This window comes from Protopterus annectens, chromosome 2.part1 (assembly GCF_019279795.1).
Source record: "Protopterus annectens isolate FY-2018-M chromosome 2.part1, PAN1.0, whole genome shotgun sequence".
Classification (NCBI taxonomy): domain Eukaryota; kingdom Metazoa; phylum Chordata; order Ceratodontiformes; family Protopteridae; genus Protopterus; species Protopterus annectens.
Window position 1 is genome coordinate 973701048 of NC_056729.1, and position 12669 is coordinate 973713716.

Sequence of the window (12669 nt, forward strand, 5' to 3'; positions counted from 1 at the left end):
CTAACATAACTAAAGAAAGCCTTGTGATTATCCGTAGTGTCCTGTGCAATTTTTCTCTCAAAGCTGGCCTTAGACGATTTTATGAGTGCCCGTAATTTTTTACTAATACTGATCTGAGATGCTTTCCCTTTTTGGGATTTTGCTCTATCATGTAGTAGCTTCCTCCTTCTATTGTATAGTTTGTTTATGGCTGGGGTCCACCAGACAGGACGCCTGCCTTTGGAGGATTGGGTCTTGGTTTTGTTTGGGATTGCATGATCCATGCATTCCTGAAGGTGTTCATAGAATGTGTTTATAAAGGATTCTGCGGTCTGGGCCGTATTTTCCACAGGCCCAGGGGCTTTGAAGGATTCCACCTTGGTTTTGAGGAGTGTGAAATTTGTTTAGAGAAGTTTTTCACTTGGTTTTCTGGGCAGGGGCTGGGGTTGGGATGTGAATATCTAGTGAGATTAGTTTATGGTCTGCTCTTACCAGTGAGGGATACACTTCTGGTCTGGAGCATAGAGTCCCCATGTTGGTGATGATCAGGTCCATTATGTTTTCCCCTCTTGTGGGAGTGGTAACAAGTTGTTCCATAGCATTTGAGTTTATAAATTCTAGGAACCTTTGGGCTAGGGTGTTGGAGCTAGAGTAATGCTCCCAGTCTATGTATGGGTAGTTGAAGTCGCCCAATATAATGGTATTTGGAGAGACCTTCATATTTTCCAGTGTTCTCAGGAAGGCTGATTGGGGTTCCTGGGTTTGGGAGGATGGTCTGTAGCAGGATATAAACTGGAAGGCAGTTTTACCCACTGTTAGTTGCACATGGATAGTCTCTGATGCTTTGTGCTGTGCCACCAACCTGGAGGTGTGGGTATCTTTGACGAATATTGATACTCCCCCTCCTTTTGTGGTTCGGTCCAAGTTGTAGGGCCGAAAAACATGGTATGAGGTATAACCTGGTAGTGCTGGGGTGCTCTCGGGAGCCCTGAACCAGGTTTCTGTTACTGCACAGATATCGATGCTCTCCATGCTAAGGAGAGTTTTGAGTGCGTGCATCTTGAGGTTTAGACTTCTGGTATTGAGTAGCATTACTCTTAGTTTCTTATCCCTTGTGATACCTATGTAGGTGGGTTTGTCTTTTGAGCCTTGCCTAAAAAAGGCACTATGGGGGTGGCAAGAGCCTTTGCCAATATCCAAAAGCCCAGGGGTGACAGGTGCAAGCCGTCCCTAGTGAAGCATCGTGGCTTGTCAAGCATGTCATCCCAGGCTGACAGGCATTGGATCCCCTTTGAATGACACCAATACTTAAGCCAATTGTTGAAATTGATCATCTTGTCTTCATATTGTGGCATCATTCTTGGTGAGGGTAAGATGCTACTCAAGGTCAGGGTCATACCGGCCTGGGCTACATGCTCAGAGAGCTCCTCTATGTCTCTTTTCATGTAGTCCAAGGTGGTACGTCTCAGGTCATTCACACCAGCATGGACAACGACCGAGTCATATTTGTACTTGCCTTGGAGTGACCTGAGTGCTTGTGTTATGTGGCGGATCCTAGCACCCGACAGGCAGCTCACCGTGACCTTCTCCTTGTTCAGCCTGGTGAGCGGGACGTCAGTGTGCCTGACAATAGAGTCACCGATTACAAGTGTATCAGGTGTGTTGTTTAGCCTTAAGGGCTGTGACTGTTCGGCACACTGGCTTTGTGAGCTATGTGTTGCACGTGTTTTGTTTTGGGGTAGCGGTTGCTTGGGTGTCTGCTTTGGAGGTCTCTGTTGCTTAGGCAGATTTTTATTTAGAGCTTCCGAGTATGTTTTTGTGTGTTTATGTGTTTGGTTTGCTGTCGTGGTAGGTCTATGTGAGACTGGAATTGTAGTGAGTGTGGTTTCCTTCTCCTCCTGACTGGTTACGCCAGTACTGAGTTGAGAGAGCTTAGCCTCCAGTTTGGCTATATGGTTGCATCTCTCACATGTGTTAGAATTTGTTGGGAGGAGGAGAGGGTTGTCTGTGTACATGAGGCAGTTGTAACATTGCCTCAATATTCCCAGATTCACCAGCTGAACCGGAGAAGAGATTGACAACTGACCTTTGGACATGCTAGAATAGTATTGGGAATCCTTTATAGTTGAAAAAAGGGCCAATGGGGAACAAGGTACTCAAGAGGAGTTTGTGAGGGTGTAGTGCTTTTAATTTTTTAGTGCTGACTTATATAATTGCTTTAGTGAGTAAGTGTCAGGCTTTAGAGTAGGAATAGGGTGTTTGTTATGAGAACTAGATCAGTACTAAGGGAAAAAGTGAAGAGCAGACTTTGTGGAGCCGAGAATGGTTTAAACCCAATTAAGCGGCGTTGCCCGATGCTGCACTATGTGCAAAATCGTGCAAAGCCGCGCTAAAGCAGGTTTTATACAGGGGGGAACTTGAAAGAGCTAGAAATTGGCCCAAAATGGCCAATTGACTACCAGATTCTTGTGCTGGGAACACTCCTCCAGGTATAGATAGGCTGCTCTAAGCTCCCCACTCCCACTGGTGAACAAAGAAGCCTCCCTTTATCCAAGAAAGGAAATGGGCAACACAGGAACTTTCCAAAAGTCCAGAATACAGCAAAGTCTGTATTTGGACTACTCTAGGTCAGGAAAGACGGGAAACAAGGATCATTTTTTTTTTTTTTTTTTTTGCAACAAACAGCAGGAAAATGCAATAGATATGTAACACAGGCTAGCGCACTTGAGTGTGTAGCCTCAACAGGTAAATGCAACAAACAGGGCAAACTTTAAAAGTACAGGTGCAAAAACAACTTTAAACAGTTTAAAACAGTTCAAGAAGCAGAAATACTTGCAGTTTAGCTAGATCGGACAGTCGCCCAGGTAGTAGCAGCAAAATAAAAACAACACTTTTATCAGGTTAGCAGTCGCTCTTTTAGTCTCTCTGCTTCTAGCACCACTCTGCAGGACCACTAGGAGCTTGGCTGAGTAGTAACAAGCGCAAAATCCGCGCCAAAGCGGGTTTTATACAGGTGGACTTGAAAGAGCTAGAAACTGGCCCAAAACGGCCAATAGACTACCAGATTCTTGTGCTAGGAACACTCCTCCAGTATAGATAGGCTGCTCTAAGCTCCCCACTCCCACTGGTGAACAAAGAAGCCTCCCTTTATCCAAGAAAGGAAATGGGCAACACAGGAACTTTCCAAAAGTCCAGAATACAGCAAAGCCTGTATTTGGACTACTCTAGGTCAGGAAAGACGGGAAACAAGGATAATTTTTTTTTTTTTTTTTTCTTTTTTGCAACAAACAGCAGGAAAATGCAATAAATATGTAACACAGTCTAGCGCACTTGAGTGTGTAGCCTCAACAGGTAAATGCAACAAACAGGGCAAACTTTAAAAGTACAGGTGCAAAAACAACTTTAAACAGTTTAAAACAGTTCAAGAAGCAGAAATACTTGCAGTTTAGCTAGATCGGACAGTCGCCCAGGTAGTAGCAGCAAAAAAACACTTTTATCAGGTTAGCAGTCACTCTTTTAGTCTCTCTGCTTCTAGCACCACTCTGCAGGACCACTAGGAGCTTGGCTGAGTAGTAACAAGCGCAAAATCCGCGCCAAAGCGGGTTTTATACAGGGGGACTTGAAAGAGCTAGAAATTGGCCCAAAACGGCCAATAGACTACCAGATTCTTGTGCTGGGAACACTCCTCCAGGGATAGATAGGCTGATCTAAGCTCCCCACTGCCATTGGTGAACAAAGAAGCCTCCCTTTATCCAAGAAAGGAAATGGGCAACACAGGAACTTTCCAAAAGTCCAGAATACAGCAAAGCCTGTATTTGGACTACTCTAGGTCAGAAAAGACGGGAAACAAGGATATTTTTTTTTTTTTTTTTTTTTGTTTTTTGTTTTTTAGCAACAAACAGTAGGAAAATGCAGTGAATATGTAAGACAGGCTAGTGCACGTGAGTGTGTAGCCTCAACAGGTAAATGCAACAAACAGGACTAACTTTAAAAGTGCAGGTGCAAAAACAACTTTAAACAGTTCAAGAAGCAGAAATACTTGCAGTTTAGCTAGATTGGACAGTCGCCCAAGTAGTAGCAGGAAAAAAAAAAACACTTTTATCAGGTTAGCAGTCGCTCTTTTGGCCTCTCTGCTGCTAGCACCACTCTGCAGGACCATGAGGAGCTTGGCTGAGTAGTAACAAGCGCAAAAACCGTGCCAAAGTGGGTTTTATACAGGGGGACTTGAAAGAGCTAGAAACTGACCCAAAACGGCCAATAGACTACCAGATTCTTGTGCTAGGAACACTCCTCCAGGGATAGATAGGCTGCTCTAAGCTCCCCACTGCCACTGGTGAACAAAGAAGCCCCCTTTTATCCAAGAAAGGAAATGGGCAACACAGGAACTTTCCAAAAGTCCAGAATACAGCAACCCCTGTATTTGGACTACTCTAGGTCAGGAAAGGTGGGAAACAAGGATAATATTTTTTTGTTTTTCTTTCTTTTTTTGCAACAAAAAGCAGGAAAATGCAATAAATATGTAACACAGGCTACTTGAGTGTGTAGCCTCAACAGGTAAATGCAACAAACAGGACAAACTTTAAATTTCAAGCGTAAAAGCACGCTAAAGCTGGCTTTAAAGCTGGGGGTTAGAAGAGAAAGGAAATGGCCCAAAATGGCCAATAAGCTACAGGTCACTGGGCTGGAACCACTCCTCAATGGACAGATAGGCTGCTCAGAGCTCCCCACTCTCACTGGTGAACAAAGAAGCTTCCCCCTATCCAAATAAGGATATGGGCAACACAGGAACTATGACACAGCCCAGAGATCAGCAATACCTAAAGACTGGACTATTCTCGTTCAGTAAAGGCAGGAAACAAGGCTTTTTTTTTTTTTTTTTTTTACAGTGTAGCAGAAATTAGGTACAGAAACACAGTAAATGCTTTAATTCGACTGGCACACTTGAGTGTGTAGCCTACCAGTTAAATTAAGCAAAAACAAACATTAAAAGTGCAAAAAAACTCAGAAATACATGTGGAGGATGCAAAGAATTTTGTTACCGTGCAAAACTGTTGCTTATTTTTTATGTGTTCTACTCATTGTCTGTACATTCTACTTTATATAAACTGCAATGATCATTTAATTCACAACTGAAATTTAGTTCAAAGATGATTTTATTTTAATGCATTATCTGTTGCCTGCAAAGTTCATTGGCAAATTCTCAAACTATTCAAAAAGTAGCTTTTCTTTCCTTGCTTGCAGAAATAACATCAGGACCAAGACCTGTAGGTTAGAGCTCATATTTCACAATTATATGCCGTAGGTTCCCTCCATTTAATTATTCTTTTATCGGGCAAGATGCTTTTTAAAAGTTAGGTTATCTTTACTGTTTCATATATTCCCTTTTTGAGGAAATTAATGATATTCTTCTTAGTTGAGCACAGAAAATGAGAAAAGAGAATGGTCTAGTTACCTGAACAATAGAAGTTTATTCATCTAACCTTTAGCCTAAAATATCTATCATCCAATAATATCAATGAGAAGAGAGTTCAAGCTATTAGGAAAATTCAGGGTGAGATTTCAGGACATTAACAGTGACTGCAGTATAGCTGGACATATAGCTTCATTCATTCATTCATTCTCTGAGCACCTACTTAATCCAATGTAGGGCCACAGGGGAGCTGGAACATGTCCCAGCACACATTGGGTGCAAGGCATAGAAACTCCTCCTGAACTAGATTTCATCACACACACACACACACACACACACACACACACACACACACACACACACACACACACACACACACACACACACACATTTGCATGGCATGCGCACCTGTGAAATAATTTATAGGATTGCTAGTTCTTCTACAGCACAACTTTAGGGTATTGGAGGAAACTGAATAGTTTAGGGGAAGGAAAACAAATAGAAACAAGGAGAATGAAGGCACTTAAGTAAGACGTTAATTGGAAACTCAAAAAGTGTGATGCCGAAGTACTAACTACTGTGCTACTCTGCCGAAATTTAAATACACTCTTCTGCAAGGTGTGTGTCTATTGCCTGTTCAGCCACTAGTGGAATTTTAATTTCAGAGTAAAAAAATGTCACTACAGCTTTGATTGACATCACTTAAAATGTACTAAAAATAGTCTGAACAAAAATATTGTTTTAATCAAAGGCATAAATGTCTGTCTTCACTAAAGTAGCCAAATACAATTCATAAAAAGGTGAACATAAAGTGAATATAAGTGTACAAGGTCTTGCGCCGTTTGTGCTGAAGATTAACAGCTGGTATGGCTTAAAAATCAGATTATTAATTGTAAAGCCACAGAAAGGATGCCAGTCAGCTTGATATTTATGAGATAAGGGGAAGGTCCACTAAAAAAAATAATCAAACTAGATCTTTTTTGAATTATGAACTCTACAACTCCAACCAAAGTTGTGTCATAAGTAAATCTGCCCATGTGTGGTCCTGTTAAAGAGGGACAGCTGAATTTGCATAGGAAATACAGGCCGGAGTCATTAAAATCAGTAGCCAAAGATAAAAGCATTGGACACTTTTTTTCCTGCTTAGACTGGAGGAGGAGAATATACTGATCTTCTTGCTTCCATCTCAGTTCAGCTACTGAATCCAGAAACCAAAATGTTCTGACCCTCTACAAACAAACTGCAGTTAATACAGAGATGTAGTGATGCTATCATTTTGACACCCATTAGTGCATAAAATTTACTTTAAACCATTTGATTTATCATCTTACATGAAAATCAAAGCTATTCCATCAGAATGGCTAACTCCCTAAAACAACTGATGTTACAAGGGTGGAAAGTCTGTTGTATATGAAAAATCACTGTTTCAAAGGTGGAGAATTAATGTATTCATATAGCACTGTTTTCAAATATATTATCAAATTTTTCATTTTATGACGCATACTAATATGCATCCATGAAACCATAAATGTCTTTAAAAGAGGTTTATGCCATTTGAACCCTCATTTCATTGAATTACAAATGGTCAAACTCAGCTTATTGAAAACTCATTTAATTAAAAACTCACATCATTAATTCAGAATTCATAGTCTTAAAGTCAATAACCAATATGTGATGCTGTCATATCTGATTATAGGAGTTATTAGGGAAGTGAGTTTATAAAAATATGAGTGGATTGGTAATTACCACCTTCATGTCATATCCCTACATTTAAGTTTGTCTTTGTGTGCCAGTACTGATTCATTAAACTACAGAGTTAGTGTATATATATACATATATATATATATATATATATATATATATATATATATATATATATATAGATATAAGGGGATTGGGGCAAAGACTCCCACATGGGGGTTTCCCACCTGCAAACAGAGAAACAGTTTTATGGTATATCTGTTGCATAGAGTGTTTTCTGAGAATTGTGATTCAATGAAGTAAGTTTTCAATAAGATGAGTTTGATCATTTGTAATTGAATAAAATGTGCATTCAGTAAAAAGACATACATCCTTTAAAAGCCATATGGCTTGTGAAATGTAAGCAATTGTTGTTGCTACATGCCCCAAGATGCAAAGCGAGGTGTCCCACATTACTGGAAAAAGCCTAAGTTAGCCATTAATTTACTAGAATACTACAGGTAGTAAAGAAGATTACAACTGTCATTAAACATAGGTTCTGGATGGCTGAGATATTAAAATCTAAGATCTTTCTTGAGCATTATTTACAATACAGTATCCTCTATTACAATATAATAATGCTTTAGCATTTAAAAGAAAATCAAAGCTTTCCCAGATTGCAGAAAAGGATCACTGTGATAGAGTCCCAAAACCAATCCTGTGTAACAGACAACATGAACAAAAAAGATGAGAGAATCAATGAAACATTATGATATAGTAGCTGCAGGACCTTCTACCTTACTTATTTTAATATCTATAATATGTTCTTGGAATCTTACTTTAAATATTATTTAACTTATATCTATGTAAATTAAATTGCAAGAACATTTAAGGGCATATATAACTCCTTCAGATATTTACAAACATTACTGGAACAAAAAATAAAAGTTTCCTTAGAGTTATCCAAAATTTGATATCTAATATGCATATCTGGACACTAATAAAAACTACAGAGCAACATATCGCCAATTTTACTGTCTCATTTGTACATAATTTTAGGGTTGTTATAGAGTTTATTATAAAAAAAATTCTTATGTCCCAATAAAAATTTCCAATAAAATTTTACCAGTTCTACTAACTTAGCAGTGAATATTTTATAAACCATAACAAAGTAAATATCCTGTTTACTATTTTGTAAAAAATCTCTTTTGTTATGAATATAATACCTATCACAGTTATCATTGTTATACAATATATGGATAACTTTATAAAAAATAATTCATAAAATCCAATTCATTATATTTTATCCAAAGAAACATAGTAATAGCTTTATTTGCTTCTTTTAAAAAATCAGTCTGTTCACTACATAAACACTATGACCTTAAAAACTCTCCACAAGGTAAACAAGAAAGTAAATGTGATGGATGACAACTTTGTCCATGTAAATATTACCCATTGTCAGTGGACTTCCTATGGACATTTGTTTTGATATGTGCATTATCAAGTCTTATTAAATATACATCCAAAAAAGGCTATACTTTATCCTATTTTTTCACAATGAAAAATAAGCCCAATGTATTATCTTGTAAATAAGTAACAAACTGTTCAACCACACCTTTACCCTTGGCAAATAAAAATAAAATAATTAATATATCTATAATAATATAGTATTTGATCACTCCTAAAAGAACTACCACACATATACTCAACCTCAAACAGTCCCATAACTAAATTTGCGTAGATAGATACAAACAAAGCTTCCATAGCAGTATCCTGAATTTGGTGAAAAAGTTCATTATTAAAAACAAATTAATTATTGGTTAAACAAAAATAAATAAGGTCCGTAATATAATCATTCACTGGACTACTACTATTTGTAACATGTCATTAATATCACTCAATATATTACCAAGTCCTGCTGAATTAACATGACTTTTTAATGTCTAATGTTCGCCTTAATTTGTTTCTGTTAAGAAACATCTCTTACTATCAATATATTAACCCACTGTGTAATGCAACTAAGAACTAGCATGATCAAATCTTTCATATTCATAATTTTAGGTTCATTGGAAAATACTAGGCTAACTTCCCAGTGGAGCTATTTTAAGCCTAGCCATTAACCCAAGGTCAAAATCAAACACTGTACCTTCTGTCTATGATGTGAAGACCTTAATCATTTTGGCAAACTCACCCATCAATCAAAAGTTATGCTGGGGCTCTTAAAAGCTCTTATGCTTCTTGGTGTATTGTCTAATTCTGAATATTTTTGAGGCTCAAAATGTCAAAATAGACATTAGTCTCTTTTGCCATAAGTCTCTCAATCTTATCTCAAAGTTTACTAATATCTGATGGCAATCCCACCTTACCACAACTCACAAATAAAGAAGGATTATCTAATCTCATTGCTCTGTGCTCACTAAAAACCTCCAGGAAGTCATAAAGTTGATTACTGATTCTCATATTACTTCTGGAATTATCATCCACCATACTGACCACATATTCATCAATATGTCATTGTGTTCGATCCATAACATCCTCTCAAAGAATTCTGGGGATGTTATTAGTAGGGTCAGTTGCCATAAAGAATATAAAACAACCAAAAAAGAAAGAAATATAAAAAATAAACAACAAAAGATGACTGAATCCTCCAAAAAGTTTAATAAATTCTCTGGTACCTTGGCAAAGCCTTCAGCTGAGTGCTAACATATACATACACCATAAAAATAATAAGAACAAAAAAAAAAACACACCTTAAATACCAATTAAATTACTAATCTAATTATTCAATTAAATTAAATTACATATTTCCAGTTACATTCCATTTTCAATCCCCTGGTGCTAACGTAGCATATTTTAAAAAGTAAACAGATTCTTTATGTAAAAGAAGATCTATGATGTTTCTGTCTTCTTGAAAACATAAATGTTTTTTTCTCTAATACAGTTCCTTTAACAGAATCAACACAGCCATCATGATACTCATTAAAGTGAATAGCTATGGGACTTTCTGTCTTATTTATTTTAATATCCCTAACATGTTCTTGCAATCTTATTTTAAACGTTCTTTCAGTTTCACCTGTATAAAATAAATTGCAAGAGCAGTTAAAGTCAAATATAATCTGTTAGGTTACATAACAAAAATGTTCCACTGGTGTAAAACTAATATTATCTAATATTATTGTTAAAACTATTTGTCACATATTCACAAATATTATATGAACCACAAATAAAAGTACCCTTAGACTTATACACAATTGTTTATCTAATATGCATATCTGGACTCAACTGCAGCCTCATTTGTCCTCAGTTTTAGGGCTGTTATAGAGTTTAGTATATAAAAAATTCTTATCGCCTGATAAAAATTTCTAATATAATTTAAGTAGTTTTACTGACTTAGTAGTGAATATATTATAAATTGTAACACAATAATTATCCTGAATATTATTTTGTGACACAAAAAATACTATACAATAAATATCCAGTTTGCTATTTTGTAAAACATAACTTTAGTTATGAATATAATACCTATCACAATTATTATTGTTGTATAACCTATAAATAACTTTCTAATAAGAATTCACAATATTCCCTACTAAGGAACATGGAAATAGTTGTATTTGTATCTTTTAAGTAGTCAGTATGTTCACTACATAAACACTGTAACCCTGAAAACTCTCCATAAGGTAAAGAAAAAAGTAAATGCAGTGAATGACAACTATGTCCATGTAAATATTGTCCATAGGCAGTATTTACATGAACATAAAGAGTTTAGAATTATGATTTCTACAAGATGGGCATATTGTAAAAGAGGATTAATATAACATGTAGGCAACATGTAGCCATCTGTGCAGTAGTGCCTGTCTAACAATTTCTCTTCGACACTGTTCATTGCATTCATAATGATGGTATTTTTTGTAATAGCCAAATGCCACTCAAATGTGAAATATGACTAATTTTAAGAAGACAGCACATACATATTTAATGATATTGCCTATGAAGATGAATAGTGTGTTCTTGTAGAACCACCCCTGAACATAGAAGAATGCTAGAAGGCTAAACAAAGCATGAGTAATTAAAACTTATGTTTCTGGATTTTTATTACCTGATACATAGGTTACGATTTGTAGAATATGGTCTTCAGAATTTTTTATTTCTTTTAGCTTTTGGATATAGGCTCTGGTGCAACATTTCTAAATGGGGACTGATACAGGGTTAAAATGTTGGGCACAAAAAATTAGCAATTTAATACAGAGGCAAAATGAGAGCACATATGTGTATTAGACAATGGATCAATAAGAAAACGATGTTTAAATTAAATTTATATTTTACCTTACTTTTGTTACTCTGTATGTAACCCAGGCTGAGTCTGAAAAACGTCCTAGTTGATCAATGTTCAATCCCAGTAATCAAAACCAAATAAATAAAGTAAAATAAAAATAAAACATTTTTTATACCTTTGGTGTATGCTATGTAGACTAATGCTTTAGTATTAAAAGTCAAAAGCTTTTTTGCTTGCAGAAGAGACTAACTGTGATAGTCCAAAACAAATCATGTGCAACAGACAACAGGAGCAATATCATAGGCGCCAGAACCATAGAGCGAGGGGGAGGGAGCGGGAGCACCCCCCCCAATTTTACAGCTGCAAAAAACATCTTCACTAAGCCACATAGGCAATTAAAAGCAGTGAGCATCTTCTTTAAGGACCCATGCGTGCATCGCTTGCCATAGTGGAAGTCCACTTACACGCGCTCGTGAAATTTGAAACTAGCTGTGTTCATTGGTGTCTTATTCTTCCTGAACACCCACACGCGCAATTTGAAAGTACATGCTTCTTATTTCTGCTGTTCAAATGTTGCTGCTACTGCTGCCAAGCTTGACGTTCAATTCAGGTAAGAGAATTATTTTGCTGTGTGTGTATGTGTGGGAAATTGTTGCTGTGTGTATTGCCATCCAACTAAGGGAAGTGTATGTGTCCGTTCAATTCAAGTACAGTACATGCATCCTTTATGCTGTCATTCAATTCAAGTACAAGTGTGTGTGTGTGTGTGTGTGTGTGTGTGTGTGTGTGTGTGTGTGTGTGTGTGTGTGTGTGTGTGTGTGTGTGTGTGTGTGTGTGTGTGTGTGTGTGTAGGCCAATGTAGAGGAGATGAAGAAGTAGGTGAGTGCTTAGGTAATGTTCTCAGCAGTAGGGCACACACAGACTGCTTTATAAATAGACATTTTTGAGTTAGGCTGTGAAAGGGAAAAAGAGAATATTTTCTTTAGTTAGGAAGGAAGCGACTTCCAAAGTTTAGGGGCAAAAATGGAGAAAGATTGGTCAATGCAGTCAAGTTTGATTAGGACTGTATGAAGTGATGCAGTACTTTGGGAGAGGCTACAGAGGCTGCAGGGGTTGTTTTAGTTTGTGTTTGACTACAAGAGGTAGAAAGGAGTTTGGTTACAGGAGTTTGAAGAGGAGAGCTTAAGAGTAGATACACTCTGACTGACTGGAAGCCACCAAGCTTTGGCAATGATGGTGCAGTGGTGTTCATGTTGGGGAGATAAAAATAACCTAGCAGATTTTATTATTGGTGGATTGAAGAGCGGCTAAATCTTTTTGTAGA